The sequence below is a fragment of the Lepisosteus oculatus genome, chromosome 22 (assembly GCF_040954835.1).
Source record: "Lepisosteus oculatus isolate fLepOcu1 chromosome 22, fLepOcu1.hap2, whole genome shotgun sequence".
Lineage (NCBI taxonomy): Eukaryota > Metazoa > Chordata > Actinopteri > Semionotiformes > Lepisosteidae > Lepisosteus > Lepisosteus oculatus.
Window position 1 is genome coordinate 11,022,655 of NC_090717.1, and position 21,637 is coordinate 11,044,291.

At 38.2% G+C, this 21,637-nt stretch overlaps 1 long non-coding RNA gene across 3 annotated transcripts in view; it reads right to left on the bottom strand.

The window, feature by feature from the left end:
- Positions 1–433: 433 nt before the first annotated feature.
- Positions 434–21,637, bottom strand: part of LOC107079745 (uncharacterized) — a 28,496-nt gene continuing 7,292 nt past the window's right edge. The window contains exons 2-4 of one of the 3 annotated variants that reach the window (XR_001480656.2): positions 4,604–4,845; positions 3,942–4,102; positions 434–1,600 (exon numbers count right to left, since the gene is read on the bottom strand). This is a non-coding gene — a long non-coding RNA (uncharacterized lncRNA). Of the gene's footprint in view, positions 1,601–3,941; positions 4,109–4,603; positions 4,846–21,637 lie in introns of all 3 variants that reach the window. The other 2 variants (XR_001480655.2, XR_001480657.2) reach the window with 2 other exon arrangements.

Consider the following 21,637-nt stretch of genomic DNA (forward strand, 5'->3'; position numbering starts at 1 on the left):
ATGCAATAAATTGTTTTCTTTGCTCAATTTTGTCATGATTATAGTTTTCTTTCTTCACAAGTTAACACAATAAGTCCAAGAACCTGTAGCATTTTTAAGTTTGAAATCATCTATGATTCAGTTTGAAGTAGCCTAATTTATTTCACTGCCTATATGAGAAACTCCATCTGCAATGTGTAGCAGTGTGGACTGTAGTTGAAAGTTGTTCTTTTAGAATGGCACTTCTGATTGACATGTTTTTCAAATGCATGTTTTTCAAATGCAAAACCAGTAATTTTCAAAATGGCAATTTTGTCACATGGACAGTTCCAATTTCCCCATCGTATTTGTTTCTTGTTAACAATGCAAGTCCTTCTTTCGTGGATCAAATAACATAACCTCCCATTATCATTCAAAGAGCATTGTCTTAGAAATATCTCAGACTGAAGTGTAACAAGATGCTCAATGATTTTTATTTGTACAATAACAAGTGAAAAGAGATTACAACATTGCAAATAACACAAGAATAAAAATGGAGGTACACAGAGGTAGGAGAAAATCTGATGTAACTAGAAACAGTGAGATATTCTTAATTAGTCATACATTTAACAAACCAACAGTGTCTCCCCTTAGAGTATTTGTATATGAAGTGTAAAAAGCTTAAAGCTTAACCTCTGTACTCTGTATTTGTATAAAACACACCTCATTCACACATTAAAGAGTAATTCTCCTTTTGAAAGAAAAGTCCTCCCTGCTGAAGAATTTGTAACCCTGGTGTGAAAATACATTTGTTGCTGCCATTGTGTTGAATTAGAAACCGTGGCAGTCCAACTTTAGGAGTTTACATTTTCAGCTGTTTTTTTTTATGCAAACGTAAGGAAGGGGAGGTAATTCCCATATGGAGTTCCTGCACTACAGTTAGTCTCTAAAAACAGGAAAGGTTAAGCAGCTGGGATTGAAAGTAACAATCCAGTCATTGCCCCATTCGACTGGAACATTTTTAAAGATTATTACTGTCTTGTGATAAACTTGAAGACTACTGCTTTTGTAGCTCCAGCATTTGAAATCTTACACGAACACTTTAAGAGTCACAGAAAAAATTCAGTAGAAAACACTAAACTTATTTGTAGGGGAACAGTTTGTGTCACTGTATTGATGAGTTTAATATCCAATTAGCTGAGAACAAGAGCAAAGCAAAGCAAACAAACTGCTTTAAAGGATCTATGGAACACACTGTTTCATTCCTAAAGGACGTGTAATCAGCTGATGTACAAAGCTATAGGTCTACCTTGATAAAAAAAGAACTGAAAAATAAAAATCAAAGGCAGGTTTACTGTAAAAAGAAAATAGAGAAGAAACAAAAAAAAAAAGCCCCACATAGCCTTCAACAACACTCAGCTCGATTTAACAGGAAACCATGAGAATCTTGAAAGTCATAACCTTCAGCTATAAATTGAGGTTTGGAGATCAGAAATGTGTGACCCTGGCAGTCTCCAGCTGACCCCGAGGGGAGGTGAGCCCCGATGGCACACAGACCTCCAAGGCAGAGAGGCGGCGAGAGACCCCCCAAGACGGGTATAAATCCAGCCCCACCAAGGAGGACCAGCGGACAGCAGCAGACCTGCAGCGGGGAGAGACAGGGCAGGACGGGGGATCAAAAGCACACTCGTACAGTCCATAACCGTAATATCGCACACTACTGCATCATCTGGGGCAGGAGCCACCAGTCATTCACATGCACTAATAAATGATGCAACGGATACTAATGAACAGGCAAAGACTCCTTTTTTACTTATTCTTTCTTCTCAGGGGGAAATTTTAGCATACTTGCTGTCTAAATTAACGTCTTAAGGAAGCCACCAGACAAGAAGCGTCTGCAGTTTATATGATTTTATTTCTGACAGAGATAACACGTTTTGTCACCTAACACTGGAGATCAGTTCCCAAGGCAGGGCTCTAAGCCAGAGCTGTGCTTCCACAGAACATGTTGCCTTCATTTCCAAAGGTAGTAAACCTGGATTTGCATTAATTTGATGTTTTTCAGTGTTTCTACAATGAGGATTTTCCATATGGACAAGTCTTGAAGTTGCACTTATATCTAAACACAGGCCATTGACACTGACTGGGAATCTGGTACTTGTTTGTCTAGAAAATGTCCATGGAAACATAACCCATTCTAACACAATCCTTCCGCTTAAGAATAAATGTGTAGGAACAAACCTTGATATGCCTGACATAATATGCATGTACTTGGCTGTTCACAGCTGGAATTTACATTTGAAAATTCAAGAGACTGAAAACATCCCATTACAAGGTTGTGTTTGGCTCAGACCATGGATGGGCAGACAGGATTGAATTTAAAAACTCTACATATGTATTTTCATGCATAGGTATGTGCTGTCAATACAATATAGAAAAAGGATGCCTTAATTTGTAGGAATGTCTATATACAGTATGCTACATTGGCTTGCTTGTTTAAAAAGGAAAGATTGGACAAGATACATTAGGTCAATGGTACTATATTGTGTTCTAGCATTCCTGAATGGCTCCATAAGATCTAAAATAAAGCTATGTGTCAAATCTGATGAGAGTTAATGTAGAGGAAGAGATCTTTAGTTTTAAACAATTAAGAGAACTGAGCAAGTTTTCATCTCTCCATGGAATTTTTCAAAGAGCAAAAATATTCAAACAACATACTCCTACAGTGGCACAGACAGCTATGTATCAGGAGTACGAACAAGCAGTGAATGGCGAATGGAGTATGTCACTTTAGGTGTGCAGTCTGTAATATCAAACATGTAGCTTGGGAACGAGCAAAAAGAAGTGTTATCCATTTTACTGGAAGATACATTTGACATACATTTGGACTGGGAAATCTGAGGAAATGCCTGGAAGATTGTTAACAGTTTCTATGAAACGTAAGTTGCGGTTGGCAGTAAAACCTGTGATCTTAACAGTTAAAGGACGAAACATTGAATACAATCCACAGTGAATACAAAGCTATATTTGTTTTCAATCTTTGTATCTTTTCATATTCAAGAGTGTTCAAGCAATTTCTGATTTTGACAATGGTACAGTCGTTTGTAGATAGCTAAATATGTTCAAATACACCTAGCTTAAATGAGTGAACACATCATATACTGTAATACATATTTAGCTTTTATGTGTGCATAGTTAAATGAACAGCAGTTAAAAACAGATGTTTAAGATAAAATCCAGAGTCAGAGATGAATGGTAATTCAATGTAAAGAGGCGTCTGCAAATATTCAAGGCAGGCATTAGAAAGAAAAGCATGCTCTCACATACTGATCCTCAAATATACGGGTTCTCATTAGCTCTAATAAACCAAAAAGCCTTGTCTTAAATTAATTTCAATGAAGAAAGCCAAACATTTAAACAGGAGCCCAAATTATAACATTTACAGTGTTTTCAGAGTTTGAAGTAAGAAGGGGAGGCTGTGTGGAAAACTGAGTTCCATAAAAATATGTATATCCATCTGATTCCAAACTTTGAGATGAATCACAGATTTACTACTGCGGTTTACAGCTCAGCCAAACATCCATTAACATAGAAAGCATAACTTACAGTAAGACTCGATATATGGATCCTACTTTCCATCTTTTTGTAATGATGTGGCACTAATGGATGAACATCTGGTAGTGTAAAAAGCCCCACAGATTGAAGTGTCTGAGTAATGAGGTCCTTCTATTTCAGTAGAATAGAGGAATTCCTTTTTGTAGACTATCCAGCACTGATCCAAGGACACTTATTGCTACCTTAGCTCTTACTCACCTAGTTGTTCCTTCACTGGACTGAATTAACCCCAGGTCTGGATCTGGATATATGCAAAGGTTTGGATCCACAAACTACATTGTGTTTGAAAAAATAAGCGCAGCAATTTCTAAACCTGCAGCTTGATTGGATTGTTTAAGGTTAGCCAAAGGCTTCTTGAATATACCCACTAGACAGCAACCAAGGGCCATCTTTGTCTTTTTGTCCACAGAGAAGAATCATCTTCGGCTTAGACTGTAGCCTTCTGGAGCCCAGGGATTTTAAGGCTCGTCATTTAATGAGCTCGAGATGGCTTGCATCAATGCAGTGGAAACCACCAGGTGTTTGGAATCTGTAGCTCAAAAGGAGAAGAAAACTGTGTTTGAGGACCCTAGCTTAAATTATTATTGGACACAGAAGCATAATCACAAACACCCGGTTGCCTGTTCCTTAAATCCTTATCCTCCTCGATCCTCTTCTGGTTCCTGACCAGCATATCTGCTGGTCTTCTAGGAATCTGAACAAGATCAATTCATCAGACATGCTATCATTAGGAAGGTTTACTGAGGCTTCAATTAACTTACTTCAATTAGATCATAAAAGAGCTGGATGTGCCCAAGATCTGGCCTGGAACAGATTGGAAGGGCTTGTATTTCACACTTCCTATTTTAATCACATGTGCCTTAGCCATTAGGAACCCTTCTCCGGAGTGGGAGGGAAAGTTCCATTGATTACTATGACCTTCAGCTCTCTGTTCCCACAGACCACAAGGAGTGTGACTGTCTGACAGAACTGGCTAATAGCAGGCAAGGGGATGCAGGAATGTGAGCCCCTTGTGTGAGGTGATTGTTACCAGAGATGTGTCGACCTTGCCCTACAGTCCCTGAGCTCAGAGCAGAGCGGCTGGCGATTCCTGAGTGAGGGCCAAGGTGTTGCACAATGCCGCTGAATGCGCAGTAGTGTGCCGCTGTGATACCTAATCAGCGCAGTGCACCCGAGTATCTAGTGGAACATCCGTAAGACGGGGCTGAGTGAGAACGTTGAAACCATTCTGGTTCAACTTCAGGATAGTGGGTCATCAGTTTATCCCCAGGTCTGGAACAAGAAGAGGGATTGGAGTTAGACGTCAGGCTGGATTGGTTGCTTTAACCTCATGTGAAATTATAAGCACAGGAGGGAAACATACAATGAGCATGTTCTTGAAATAAGAATTATTGTGCTAGTTCACCATTTCAACATCCAATTAAAGTTATTTATTTTATTCTTGGAACTACTGCTCTCCCCATAAAGAGCTTTGTTAGACCAGGTAAAATAATTCTGTATTTATTCACAGTCACTACTATGTATAACTATGTACTCTAAAGCAATACTATGACAGCCCTTGCTCACCCCATTAATCAGCTGCAGTGCATTATTCGTAGGATCTGCATCTGTTTTCAGAAGACAGTCCTACAGTTACTGCAGAATCCTGGGTTGATGTTCCTTTCTGCTACTTTTTCTTAATCTAAATTGTTAGTCCATCTTTTCTTTCACTTTGTTAAATGATTTTCTAACTGCTTATTCCCTTTTAGGGTTGTGGGAGAACCTGTCCTGCCAAGGCGGGGAACACCCTGGACAGGACACCAGTCCAACACTCACAAACACGCACACACCTAAGGGCACTTTTACCAGGAGCCATTGAACATTTAACCTACCAGTATGTTTTTGAACTGTGGGAGAAAACCAGGGTCCCAGAGAGAGGAAATCCATACAAATACAGGGAGAACATTCAAACTGCACACAGATCACACCACAGGTCTGGATTTGAACCCAGAGCCCCAGTGCTACAAGACAGTAATGCTGACCACAGTGCCACCTTGCCTCCCAACCTGCTTGCTTAATATTCAGGGATAATCTATAATTGACAATAACCAGGCATTCACGTCAACTAAAATGTTTGCCTAATAGCATCAGCTATATCTCATCTCCATGACTAATTCCAGAATAAGAAGAGATTTCACCGTATGATGATTTCAACCTCTTATGACATATCATTCTCCATATATTCTCTCATATGCTTTCAGCTGCCAAGGTATTGTCTCTTTCAGCCCCACACATTTGTCAGTGTAAATGCAGCAGAGTCTGGATTTTCCTGTAAGGAGCACTGGCTGCCAATGAGCATGCAATTGCTATCACTCCAGCTCAAGTGATCTAAAAAATTCCTGGTTGTGTCATAGTCTCACAAGTACCCATATTAATACCTTTAAAATATCGTCATTTATAAAAGCATACCTGCAAAAAGGGTGAGCAGGCAATTTGTAACACAAGTTATAGGTTGCAATGTTTTTAGGACACAACAAACGATATTAATAATGAAGATTGTATTAATAAAGTATTTATATACAGTATGTGGCAAAGTTTTATTGTTATGAACACAATTATTCATTAGATGTAAGTAGTTCCTAACTGTTTTTTCACACTTCATTATGCATTATTAATATATTAAATATTACAGAGGAAGCATAACTGGAATGTGCAGCTCCACCTTTGAAATGAAGAAAGCTTACGAATGAGAGACCATGTGAACCATATCAAATAGGTGAGGTTCCAAAAACACACCACTGTCTCAAGTCAATCAAACTTTAAACAAAAACACAACTTTAAACTCTGTTAGTATATAAAGTATAAAAGTAGGTTCCCCCAAGTTGGGGGTACTTGGGGGAAGTGTCTCTACTTCTCCCATAGACATGCAAGAACCTACTGTAAAAGAAAATATTCAGTTCACATTATGATCTTTTCATAATGAGTCTGTGCAGTAAGTCAATACCTAAGTACCTGAGCACTAACTGCAAACACGTTCATCCCTGTGTAGAGATCAGAGGCTCTGTGTCATCAGTCTCTACTTACTCTTTACATGCATGTCTGTAGGAGTTTACTGCAGAGGTGCTGAAGCCTGCTCTTAGAGGACTACGGGGTCTGATCTTTGCTTAAACCAAACTCGTTGTGTATTCCTGAGTTTCAGAACATCCCTCATTAAGGTGTGTTAGCTGAAATGTGACAAATCGGACTTATGCAGAAGGAAAAATTTTGTTAATTTTGGAATCACCCTTTAAGAGCTGTTCAGTATCACCCGATCTGCTTGTTATCAGTCCAGAATGTGCCTGATCTGGGTGTGGAGTGGTCGATTTGAATGGTGAAGCTGATACCTGCTGCACTTCCCAGCCAGTTCAGCAGGTTGTCATCCAGCCATTCAATCGTTGTTGTTAACTGTAATTATACAGTTCATTGCAACTGTATAATTCAACCAAAGAAAAGAAACAATGTGTGCACTTTAAAACTGGTTCATAGTGGGGGTGTTCATCAACCGGATCACCCTTTAAGAGCTTTTTAGTACGAAGTATGTTAGCATATTACTAAGCAGGAGGCTGAGAAAGACTGCAAAATATTTGGTGTGAAACAGTTGTTGGAAATATCTTGTAGCGAGGATATTTTTTAAACTAAGGACTGACTCTGGAAATGAATCTAAACCTGCAAGCAGGTCTGTTCCAGACACCAGTCAGCACCAGCGAATAAGGGTTCTGTGGGAATGGCATCCAGCAGACACAAGGCTCTGTCCAGCCCAGGACTGAGAGCCATTATCTGTAAAGAATTTGACCAACCATAAGGTGGAGAAACTATAATATGATTAGCTGACCACTTTATGGAATATATATGATCAATTCAATGCATACAGCAGAACTGCCAGTTCAGTAATCATACAGCTGAAGACCTCACCATGTGTGCAGCGTGTGTCAGTGTTATGAAACGATTGCCTCATGCAAATTAGAGATCTTCAAAGTAGTGATTTTGGAAACTTTTGGAATGAACCTTCTACTCTGGCATTATCACGACATACAGCACAGACGTTTTGACAAAAAGTTCACTGACACAGTGATTTATTAAACAGCTACGGAGGACTGTACACTTGAGACGCCCTGAAACAAGTCCATTCATAAAAAGATAGATGCTTATTCGTGGTAAAGGAAGAGGGCGAGATGTAAGAGTTAAGTGATGAGAGGAAACAGTGCGCTAGGCCGGATTTCTACCCGGGCTGTCCGCCGGGAACGAAGTAACCTGGGAAATTGGAGCACCCGGAGGACAAAAAACCCGCAATCAAGAGGAGAACATGCAATGTTTCGTCACGGAAGAAATTATTTATTTAATAAATGTTATTATTAAATTATTAGTAGTAGTACTGTAGTTGCAGTAGTAGCAACATGCTTATCATCATCGTCTTTAACAAAGGAACAATTATTTCTAATGCCTCCTTATAGATTCTCTATCCATTTCCTGAAATGCACCAGTGCACTAGTGGCACATTACAAAGCGTTTGAGTTCCTATTAGCCAAATTATAATGAGAGCTGTGCTTTACACCGGGTGACTGGGGACACATTAAGGACCTCAGACTCGGAGTTTTTAAGCCACTAATAGGGGTACTGCCCGGAAACCCAGGGGGTGAGCTGGACGATGCCCGCAGTTTATTAAACACGATCCTTTGCTCAGAAACATTCCTCTTAAACTCTCAGTCGGCAACAGGTATTTCACAGAAATTAAATGTGACAGTTGGGCTTGTGATATTTTGGACGACGAGACATGCATTTCCCGGGTTTAAAATAGAACAAGCAATTATGTTTCCAGGCTGCGAAAATGTTAACTGCGGGGTTTTTTTTCGGAGGAAAATAGTTCCTGCCCAAATACCGGTATTGCGGCGCAAGATTACATGATTTCACATGTTATTGCATGTTTAATTGTGTTCAGATTTGGTATTCTCGTGGAGAATGTTAGCCATGTTTGTTAACTATAAAGCTCGAGTGACGTATCTGAAGAAACGGACATTTTGTGGAAGAAAATAGAATTATCAAGGCCACGTATTATTTTTCTGACGTTTTTTTTCAGCACCATAGCAGCAATAATGTGTACGACAAGATTTCATTGTTTAACAGATAATGTATTTTTTACCAGTGATAGATTCTGTTAGATTTTCAAGAATTTGGACAAATATATTCTTGCAGTTTTTAGAAGCGCGCAAACGTATTCTAATCTTTAGACGTAAATGGCAGTATTATTTTCTGTTTTGAGTTTAACGTTGTGCTATTATCCTCTCCCAATTTAGCTTACATTGAACGAACTACACGTACACTTAAATTAGAAAGTCTCCAAAGAGATTTACAGCAGTTTCGTTTAAATGTTCAAAAAGGACATTTTCAATGCGAGGTTAAAACTTCGTTTCTGAACTATCACTAAAACTCGACCCTCTACAAACAAATTACAGACTTTATAAGAGGGGGGAGGTTTTTCTTTCGTATAAGTTTATTTTTTAAATATTTCACATACTTAATAAACAAAAAATATTTTAAAATGCTTTAGTGGGATAACTTCTCGGGTTTCGTCACATCTTAGTTTATGTATTGTTGTTTTGTTTCTTCATCATGTGCTTGCGAAATTATGTTGTATTACTGTACTAAAAAGAACAATCTAATTATTACTGGAACAAGACGTTTATGTTTTAGATGTGCTAACCTAGACAAAAAAGGAGAGAGATACAGTAAGATTTGAAAATGCTTTCCATTTATTATTCTAAGAGCTTGGGTTTATGGCTTAATCGGACTGTTAAAGTGTAGTCAAACGCAAAATCTTTTGCATGAATGAATCCACGTATAATATGCACAAGCAACGTGTCATTTTTTGGGAATGTGACTGAGAACTTTAATTTCAGTTTTGTAAGGAAGACGCTGTGCGTTTCATCCGTTCTGATTTTTAGCGGGATTGGTGTTCCCATTACGCAGTTAAGATGATTATGTCTAATCTTAAATTGGGTGGAATTTAAAGGCTGCTCTGCTCAAACAGTGTTCTAACGCTAAACCCGGTGTTACAATCTGCATCAGGCATCAGTGGCTTAGCAGTTATCGAGGTCCTGCGTCCTGCTCTTGTATGTTTCAAGTCTATTTTACATGTCTATACGCGATAACTGAAGCATAAAACTCCTCAAATTAGTTATAGAATGCAATATAGATTATTTTATTCATTATACCGTCCCAATGGTCCCAACAAAAGTTGTAGGATACTTGAAAGGGTATCAAATCACATCTCAGGTTTGCAGTGGAGTTTAATTAAAAAGTGATTTCAAAAACGTAAACTTAATATGTACTTTAGTTTTTAAGTTGAGAAGTTCAAAGTGCAGTACAATCTCAGAAAGTCTTTGCATTACTAGAAGAATATGGTCAAGATGTCTGGGATACCATTTTAAACTACGGTGGTGCTCAGGGCGAGTATTGTATTTAATAAACTACGTAACAGTTGTATAATTTCTTCATTAACCTTTATCATAAAGTGCCATACTTCTGACAAAGAAGAAACCGTCTTTGCGTTATTGCGCAATTCGAAGTTGCGCTTCGGCGGCTCAACCAGTGCTGACCAGCAGTTGCGTAAAATAAGCTACGCGAGCGGATCGCAAGCGCGTAGCATCCCGCTTTAATGTCAAAGTTGGGGGACAGATAGACTTGCAAATACTGCCTTGGTGAAAGGCGTTCTAGTCGAACGCAGCCAGGAGTCCACTCCAGGCTTTCTCCAGCAAGATTGAGTAATTTCAACAAATATGTGTGCCGTTCCTTATGTTTAAAACCTAATATCTAGGCAACTTTACACAGGGTTTACAAAACCCCCAAACCCGCCTCGTTCTCCAGATAAAATAAATACTTTCGTAGCGACTGATTACACTCTTAAACGATTGTACGAAATAGCGTGTGGGCTACATTTGTCCAGCACTCGCCTGAACACCCATACTGTATGAGCGCACACGTGTGTTTCTATTGAAACACAGAAGCGACTCTCTGTCTGTTAATGCCAAAGCCGCAATCACTTGAGAAGCAGGGTATCAATCCTTTTAAAGGCAGCATCTCCTCTGCGGATTTTCTTATCATGTTTTCCCTCGATAAACAAGGCGTCCACTGGCTTCAGCACACTGGAGAAACGGAGAGACCCACCAGCTTATAAAACCGTGGGCGTGTGTCTCTTCTGGTTATCACTGCGGGCTACAGACCTTGCGCACACAGCCAGCAGACCCTTCTTCCATCACACTTTGTCGTGTGTTTACTGAAACAGTGCAGATATCGCGGCGAAGGTGTTGAGTCTTGATGGTTATGTGCGGTCGCTACACACACCGTTAGGATTCTGACGGTGAGAAAAGCTGCCAAAGGCACATTCATATTGCGTCAAATGGACTCTTACCATTCTAATAAGTGACACTAGAAATGGAGACTGAATTACTGTTGGGGGGCTGAGTGATGTCGTTTAGATCATGTTTGGCATCTATCTGAACAGTTTCTCGAAGAAGATGTTACTTTACCGTGAAATGTGAACAAATGCGCATCTGTCTTATTCTTTATGGTTTTTTTTTAAATACAATGTTTAAAAGGATAAACGTGTACGTCTTTCCTGTTTTAGGTGCTGATGACAGTATGTGCACTGTTTTTAAGGCACACAAAACAATCTCTGTCCCCCACCACCACCAAAAAAAAAAAAAACCTGCAGAATCGCAGCTCGTGCAAATTTCACGTCAATGCAAAGTTATCCACAGTAAAAGGTCCTCTTTCGCGAATGCTTTGGAAATTCTTAAAATATCATCTTTCAATGATAAAGTTGATATTTAGCGCATGAAACAGTTAAATAACGTGCTGTCTCTGTGTGAGATGCGATAAGGGGCCGTGGAACTATAACACGTTCTCCATAGTTGGAAAAGCTGGGCTTTTCCCAGTCTGTCAGCCTTCATAAATAAGAAAAGGGCAGCAAACTTTAAGAGCTGGGGTCCTGCAGCTCTGCGATGATCAATTGTAGGAATGCACACTGACCACATCTTTAAGCATTCACATGACCAGCCAACCTACTTATTTTCAGAAATTACTTGGAAAATAACCTGTACTCCACGGACTTTGACTATTGGTGTAGTTTACAAGGTTCGCGCCGCTATGATCACCGCAGTTCGAGTGCCTGAAATTTAAGGCTCGACCAAAATAAATTGAACAGGCGTAAACCTACCAGCCAGTGGGGTTTTATCTTTGTGCCGTCTAAAAATTCACACCATGTAGTTCACTTTTAGCTGGAAGGAACCCTACGCTAAAAAGAAGTAAATTTTTCCGTTCAAAGGTGCATGCATATTTTTGTGTTTAAAACAAAATACAACATATACAACGTAAAGAAATGGCAAAAAGAGTGTTATCCAATAAAACGCTGCTGTGTTATCGTGAAGTTGTGTCCCTGTACAAACACGACCTGTTGTCTCCTCAGTATTTTTGATACACAAAATGATGGAACTGCAGGTCACCATGCACGGTTCCTTCCCCAAAATAGATGTATTTCAGGTGAGAGGTTAAGTGATCATACGTAACGTAGTATAAAAACGTGTTGTCGTTACTCGAAGCAGAACGTTTGTGCAGTTCGACAAGTTTTCCAATAAAAACTAAAAATTACCAAAACTTTTTTTGAGATTTGATACCAAGTCTGAAAAAATACTATACAAAAATGATTGCTCTGCTGAGTATAAGTCGTAAAGTCTGCAGCTGTATTATTTTATCGTAGTTTTTTTCTTATTTTTACAAGAGTACTTAGTTTGAACACAAATACTAGGAAACAAACTTCTTCAAACTACTGTAACTACATAAATGCCTGTCTTTTGAAATGAAGCAGTTTTATCCTTAGAAATTGAGAAGATACTTTTTAAACTATAACACCGCTTTATAGCTCATTAATATTAATGAAAGCAACGCAATTCTCTGGCTGTCACAAAAACACATTTTAATTTAGCTACCAACACGAAGAAATAATTTGTGTATAGCTACCAGACGTCTAGGACATTATAAAAAATACCCTTGTGGTTTAAACATTTTAACAAAAAAAAATTGCACTTTGAATTCCCGAAACTTTTTTCCATCTCTCTTTTAACAGCAACTGTAATCCGATCTACAGAATTATCTAGTTTATTCAAAGCCAAAATCATATTATAGTTTGAACACTATAGTAACGTTTTAACTTATGCTTGAACTATAAATTTAACTATATTAAAGTTTTAACGTGTCTACAGCAAACTAATTGGACTTTAAAAAAACGTGTATGCGTTTGCATTTACACCTGACCAGTAGCCTTAAGCCCTAAAGGTTTCAAATGTTCTTCACACAACCATAGAACTTGTAACACTGAAAGCTGAAGGGAGGTTGTTTATGGGAGAGCCCAGCAATGTTAAAATGGAAACTTGAAAAATCGGGCTATTTACGACCGGGGCACGATAATACTAATTAAAGGGACTGAATTAAAGGTAATTTGACGGATCCAGTTTACTGTGCACGCGGAACACTAACAGTAAATTAATGATTCTCGAGCACGACCATCTGTGCGTGCAAGCTAACATCCGCATACGCACATAGCAAAAGTTTTATTACCATAAAAAGTTAAAATACAGATGTAGGGTTGGAAATGTTGCCAAAGATATTATTTTAACTTAAATGGAGATGTTATTTTACTTTGCCGCTATGGGGTTTATTTCCCTAAACTCAAATTAAGGACCTCTTACTCAATAGGTAAAAGAATGCATTTTACGCCCTGTAAAAGAATAGTGACTATTGACTGTAGCAAAAAAAAATCAGAAGCAAGTTAATAAGATGCTAATATTTGCATTTCATTATTTCGGAACAGAACACATCGTTTCTTTTTATCATTTGATGCGCTCGTCTTTTGGTATCAGAATCGTTACATAATCTCTAAGTACCGTATCTGCAGTTACACTGATTTTTTCTTATATTAAATGCATGAGATAAATTAATCTGGGGGGTAACGCATGACAAGTGAAATAAGCACTCCGATATTCTTCAGGGGTTATTTACACTCAGGTGTGTAACCTAATTAACGACCCAATTGAGATTTTAAACCGACAGTGTGCTGTGCACAAATCTACTGCAGCTCCTTTTCAGAACACAGAAGGGAAATTTGAGCCTGATCTAAAGTTGATCTAAATTGTGATCAAGCAAAGGATGGCAGAATGATGCTTCAGAATCATTTAAAAATATTGTGCAACAATTCATAGTCGCGCAAGGACAGGGAGTCCAATTCTCTAAATCCTTGCATAAGAATACTATTGTTTTACAGGCGACCCCCTTCTAATACGTATTAAAGCTAATTTAAATTACGTTTTAATTGGTGCATGATCATATGATGAAGTGGCGGTGTTATGTTTAAAAGGTAATTGCAGGTACTCAATCCAGATATGTATATTAAAAAAGCCGCAGACGACGGGACATAGCAATGCTCTTTTAAAATGTGCTCATTTTTCGGATCAACAACAATTATTGAAACATAATCCCAACCTTGAACAGAGTTAAAAAAAAACTGAGGAAAAGGACGTTTTACGATGTAATTTGTCTTCCAAATAACTGATCTTAAACTACGAATCGTTTTTTAAAAGTAATTGTTAGCGCTGTTCTAATGTAAAGGTCTTTACGATGTTTCGTTAGTTTGGAAACTATCTTTAATGAGACAATGAACCAAAAAGAGTAAAAATAGCACCTGTTAATGAAGAGCGAGTTGCTTTTGAGCAATAAAATGATCCTGTTTGTTTTCGTTCATCTCTTTCTTTTGCTCTTACTGATGGTTGCAGTAACCAAATAGGGAATTGGTTATTACGACCTACTTTCTGCGCCGAACGATGAATAGTTCCTGAAAATCACAATTTCACTAAGTTTATGTATTGTCGGTTTAAGAGTGGAAACTGAGAACTGACTTTGAGCTGAATGTTATGCGCGTTAGCCGGTCCTCCCAGAGAAACGTGACCTGACATCTTCCAAAGGGCACTCGGAGGTCGTGGAAGCCAGACTGAACGGGAAGTCAGCTCAAGTTGTTTGTCTCGATGACATTTAAATGAAGGATTGGAGAGGTGATAATATTTATCGTGACAAGGTATTACGCTTTGTCAAGTTTACTAAAAGTACCCGTAAGGTATGATCATATTACCTTTTAGACGCTGTAACATTTCCAAAAATGTCCTTTCCGGTCATCTAACGACTTGCCTTTTTAGGAACACTATAATAAATGACGCTTTTCCATTTCTCAGTTTATACCTTGTTTAAATTGGTAGAAAATGGTCCGGATTTATTGGAAAAGGTTGCATGATGCCATAGCTTATCAACGCAATTGTTACTTGATGAGAGAAAGTTGACTTTTTAACCGGTGGAACAAACCTTTTTTTCCCTGATACAATCTCATGGTAGAAGCATATAGATTTTGCTACTATGGCTAGAGTATCACAGCTAACACAGCAACAAAATGAAAAATACGTAAAATACTACAGGAAAGGAAATTCCTAAGATTTCAATTTGTAAGAAATTGTGCAAAATAGCGTTAGTTGAACACGAAAGAAAACAGGTGTCAACTTAAGGTTTAGCATAACGTTCTTAGCAGGCCCACTTAAAACATAGTAATTTTTTAACTCATTTTTTGTACGTTTTAGCACTTTTGTTACTAAATATTCACCAATAAAATTATTTTAGTGTATTAAGTTTTTCTAATATTACCGACGTTTCAAAATGTTTCTAGACGTTTTGCGCTAGACAAAATTCTGCGCAATAGTAAAATGTACACTTTCCACCTTTTCCTGTGAGTTGAAGTATTCGAGTCTACGATCGTTCACGAAACACTTAACAAAACCTGCGAAGGCGCAACAGCGATACCCATACCCTTGTTTTCTGGCTTCAAGATTAATTACTTGATTAGATAGATATATGTATAATGAGGTTAACTTAATATTGTCTTCTCCATCTATTCCTAACTGACGGCTTTGTAGCCTTGCCAAGACTGTATAAGTTGCAGACTTTGTCTGCCAATGGTTTTACGATGTCTTGGCGATCCAAGAAGCAATATGGAACGATTTAACACCACGTTGATCCTAAGCAGCGATTTTATGTACAGAGGAAAATCTAACCCATAATTTTAAATAGGGAATAGTATTGGTGGTACATGATCTCTTAATAATTATAATAATTAAACTGTAAAGAATAGATAAAACAAAATAACGGTCACATATTCCTTCGTTATTAAAGACTTCAGAAAGAGTATGTGCTAGTGCGCATGATAAGATATGCCCAATGATGATGACCATATTAATGAGAACAGTTCAAAAACTTAAGTATATGAAGATTCTATAATTCGACACATTTTTGGAAATCAGAAAGAACAGATTTTGTTTAGTGAGTTCCAAGCGTGATGGGGTTTGAAGAGCTGCATCTGGACACCTGCTTTGTGTCTGTTTGGTACTGGCCATGGTTCTGAAACTTTAACACTTTTACAACAAGATTTTATTTCCCTGGAAGGAATAAAGCACGCAATGAAGTTTTAAAAAAATAAAAGTGATTTACAGGGGCATTTGTATCTCGATTATTCTCTTTTCTCAATTTTCGGTTTTTGTTGTACTTGTTGTTAGAATTAATTAATTGTATAATAATTCTGTGATCCAGATCTTACAACCCAACTCCAGGATTTATGGAACGAATAGAAAAAAAGACGTGACAACTGTCTTAATAATAATAAAAAAGTTCAGTTCAGTCTGTATCTGTTAACATTTTTAATACATTAATTATTTTCGATGTTTTGTATCCTGCATTCTGGTAACCGACTGATTTGGCTCATGATCTGCATCTGACGGTAGCAACGAGTCATTATTTCTACAACTTGGCACGCACCGATACATAGGTGTATATTTGCCAAATACGGTGAAATACTTTGCCCTTTATTAAATACTTTATAAAGGTTTATTCACCATCTGTTTTGGAAACTTTCACCGTATGAACTTGTTTTGTCGACCCACGTGTTGCTTTTAATTACTATCATGAATACACGTGTGAGTGTCAATAAATAAATCAAACACGTTACAGAAGACATTTAGCAATTAGTGGGGCATTCCAATTATATTTTATCTGTCATTCCTGTTCCGAGGTTGTTGCATAATGTATGAGGTATCGTATTTTTAATAGTTTAGTAGAATTACAAAAGAAAACGTTTGAAAAAGACCAACAATAACATGTTTTGGAAATAGCTGTTTACAAGGCGATAGTAACAGTTTTATTCCATGCTGAAAAAAAGAAGAAAGAGAACACAACGTTTCGGCCGTGGAGCCTTCTTCAGGTCACACCTGAAGAAGGCTCCACGGCCGAAACGTTGTGTTCTCTTTCTTCTTTTTTTCAGCATGGAATAAACCTATTACTTGTTCCTTTGCAGCCTACGCATGCTGACGCAGCTACCCACCTGATAGTAACAGTTTATTGCATATCCCACAGCTGTGTATGTCTTTGTCACTACTATGGGATTCAGAGGTCGCTTTCACTGATGCGTTAGTGATTTGAAACGTAATTTTATAACGCGCTTTTTATCAGTTTAATTTAATTTATTTTCTATTAATTCATTTTACATAACAGTTTAAGTATCATAACTTTAACGCTATAATTTTCGTTTTTTTAACGTGGGGAAATGTGAGTAGGATTACGTATATTTTCCACATATTTCATTCTCAAATCAGTTGGACTATGCTGTTATTAAATGAAGCACTTTGCAATATGTTGGCTATCGTATTATTGTAATCAAGACTATTCTGATATACAATATCTGAACCGCCAGAAGATATTCCAATTTACTTGTTTAATTTTATTCCCATTTCACATCAAGAAGGCGCTGATAAGAATATTGGAATAATAACAGACAATTATCACGAGAGCTTTAGAGAAAATATTTTAGTAACTTAATTTTATACATTACTTTAACAATTAAAGTATTTGCATTTATTTACACGCGATTCTTTGCTACGCATATATATATATTATATGCATTACTTAGAAATACCTTTTGGAGCTCAACACTATCGCAATGAGCAAAAGCTCTGATAAATCTTGACAATCATTGGAACGGTGAACACAGTATCATAGTTTTTGTAAAAAACGATGTTTTACAAAAAACACTTTAGTCACTTTAGTTAAACACTTTAGTTCCAGAGGTTATTCTATTGTCTTTCATACCTAACAAAGTTCTGGTAAAGTACGTCAGAACAAGTCTTGTTACAGCGGGCCTTTTAAATAGAAGATGAAACCTCCGGAATTTGCTGATGCTGTGTATGTTGTGCTGAGAATGGGGAGAAACGAGTCAACATCACGCGGCCAACCGGCACACATTTACAGTCAGGCCGAGCGTTGTCCATCTTCTAAATGTCTTAACGCTGACCTCGAAATGTTTTGTAATTGGCGGGCAATATACTGTACAAGTCTCAACGCCACTTGCTTTTGTTCCTCGAACGGCTCTCTTTCTAGTTTCCTCTCTTGCACTAAACGAAAAACGTCTTCGACTGCATGAAAATTTTATAAAGACATAAAAGCCACATTCCTGCATCCGAAGGCTCGGTGACCCTTTAAACCAAGCGCACAAGCTCTCCCTCCGTCGTGTTCTCTTCTGTTACTACGCACCATGAAATATTTAGTATGGTCTCTCCCTGCCCAAGATTAGTATTGCAATACTGCGTACTGACGTGAATACCAGAGAGTAGTGATATAATTGTGCAATTGTGCAATAATCCGATTCACTGACATAAGCTTTCTCAGAAAACAACGTGTACAGAACAACATACGTCGATTTTCCGTATTGCCTTTTCATGTTATGGTAAATGATAGTATTTACCACTTCTAGCATGAATAGTCTCAAGTTTGATGGGCCGAGTGGCTTTCTCGCTTTTGTAAAGTTTAAATAATTTATAAGAAAATACACCTCTCCCAAATGAAGTGAAATGAATTAGAGAACTGAGCTTTTACTCAGAGCTATTTCTCCCATTTTCGAGCTGTTGGTGAAACAGAAGAATGATATGTTTTTAAACGTACCTGAAACATGAGAATAAATTATTTTAGACGTGTTTCATAAAGGCATGTGCAAATGTCATTGTCACGCCCTAAAAGCTTACAATTTTATTCTGTCTGGATAGCATCATACAACTGTCCCATGTAACAACTTTTGCCTTTTAAACCACGTACGGTATTAATTAATATTCAAGCATCTTACACCATCTGCATGCCAGTTTACATCCACGATTTGGGATCTAAAGTTCCTACCCCCATCTGTTTCTGTGTATTCCAAAAGTGAGAAAAACAAATAAATTAAACGCAACTGTAGGCACCGGTTTAAAAAGTCACTTGCTTAGGAATGGCTCTGGATATACACCTTCCGCACAGACATACAAGGACCGAAGAGAAAGTGTGCTTTCTTCAGAAATTCAGAAAGTCTATCTGCCTATGCAGATATCCCCTTCCTTTCAGCCTGCAAGCTCACCATCCCCGGATTCAGAGTAAGAGCTGATGGAACCACGCTCGTAAAAAAAAGCAGCTCATTCCACGGACGTCTTGATGGAGATCATTTGGCAAACCTCGCGCCCTTTTCCGGTCTCTTCACCTCCGCAGCGAAACGGAACCTGGGAGTTAAGTGAAGTGACAGAGCTGGACTCGGGAAATCGCTACAGGCGGTCCTTGGGGCAAAGTAAAATGTTATGAAATGAAATGTAGCACCGTAAATGAACCTTTATTGTCTATGCGCTCGGGCCCTCTAGGATCATTTATTTCATTTTCGCAATCCGTGAATCTACTTCCTGAACAGTGACTTCAGTGGAGTCACCGTGCACGGCTTAGTCGAACGAACTGCTTAGCTCACCTTTTCTTCAACTCGGGCGCAGATCTAAAAGAATATGAGCTCCAGGCGTACGAAAGAGGGTGCGGTGTGCGATATTGATTAAGGGTAAACGCATTGGAAATGAAATCAATAGAGCTAGTGGTAAACGTGTATGCTTGTGTGCTTGTGGGGGGAACGGACGAGTAAGGTCACGCTTTTGATTGGTCAGACCTCTTCCCTCCCAAAGGGTTTATCAGCCTTTTATTGCGTCGGAGGCTTGCCATTGAAAACTGGAAAATAAGTCCAATTAAAACCAAAACAGTGTATTTATTCTCGTTTTGCACATTTTAACATTTTTAAACCACATCGATTTGCTTCCGTAGTAACAGCATTACAACGCAAAAACTAAACTTTTTGCATTATATAAAAAAGAAGAGTTTAAAAAAAGAAAAGAGAAGTACGACTTTGCAAATTAAAAAAAATCACAGTACAGATTCTAACTAAGGAACTATGAGCGCGAAGACGGAACGTTCCTCATGATTAAAATATTCATTATGTGCTCTTTAAACTGGGTCCTTAATGGGACGATTTTACGCATCTGTTGACTTTCAGTTCTCTTCAAATAATTGTATTACTACATAATCTTACCTAAAATAACACCTGTCTTATGTGGAGGAACAGGTAAAGGTTTATTCCCTGTTGAAATGTAAAGAAAAGAAGCATGACCTTTCGGCTGTTGAGTTTTCATCAGGTGTGATGAAGTAGTAGCTTCATCGGGCGGATCACAGCTGATGAAGGCTTAACACCCGGAGCTATGTGTTTCTTTGCGGACTATGCACGCTGAGGCAGCAACCTACTCAAACTTCTCTTATGTGCTTATGTAATCTCTTGAGAGTGTTTTGTATAACACAATGGTTAGTTCGAATGTGCTCTTATTTCCTTCCACAATCCAGAGACATACAGGTAGGTTAATTGGCTTCTGGGAAAATTGGCCCTGGTGTGAGTGTGTGTGTCTGTGTGTGACCAGCGATGGACTGTTGTCCCGTCCACGTTGTATCTTGCCTTGCGCCCGTTGCTTGCACGGGTAGGCTCCGGTTCCCCCACGACCCTGTATTGGATAAAGCAGTTAGCAATCGGAAGTATCTAATGTGCTTCCCCTGAAGTTTCCAATTCAGAAATGTATTATTAAATCTCTACCAGAACTGTAGCACGTACAACTGGAATAAAATACAACAGTAGACACTACTAACGCCGTTTAATTTTATAGATAACTCTGATTTCACTCTGGTTTTCAGCACTGTGTTCTACCGGATGAGGAGATGTATTTGTTAATAGTAAATTGTTTGGCTGCGCCTTTACAGCCACATACAAACGTTTAAATTTAAGAACCACAGCTGCAACCAAGCCTGCAGCCCTAGCTTTCTCATTAGCAATAACGAGAAGCAAATGTTTTTATTCGTATTCATTATTACTCCGTCTTAAAATGGAGAGGGGTTACTTGGAACAAAACATGATTGTTTCGGAATTGCTAGAGTTTCTAGGTCAATTTGCAAGATGTAATTAATGCACCAAAGTCAAAGTCTATTTTTCCGAAGTTTGACGTGATGATAGGTTTAAAAGTTATTGATTTTATCCCAGAACATGTTATTTTCTGTGGCTCTATTCCTTCATCCGTAGTGCCTTGTATGAATTAAAGTTTCAAACATTTTTGTTCTTCAACGACCCTAGTATACAGACACCCGTGGATGCGACACATTCAGATGGAAATCTATCTGCATGCCAGTTTCATTTTTTTCATCCAAAATAAAGTCAGGCCTGCAAAAAGATATTATATTACGAAAACAGCTTCTAAGTTATTTATAAGTGAATGTGTTTTTCAGCCAAGCGTCAAAACCCCGCCATTCCATACAATTTTTAAAGTGGTTTTACATACATAAAAAGCAAGTCTTCATATTTACGAGAAAAAGTTTATCATGAAAAGTACAAACTAAGGAGAAAAACACAATATTCCAGCTGTGAACCTGCTTCAGTTAAGAGAAGTAGAAATAGAGAAAGCTAGTTTTTTTTCTGCTCCAGTTTTACCTTTCAGCATGAAATTAACTTCTGCTTATCACTGCCTAAATCGCATGCTGACGCAGCTCTCCACTCAAGCCGCTCTAGTAAATATGCAGATGGCTACACTAAAGATGTAACCGT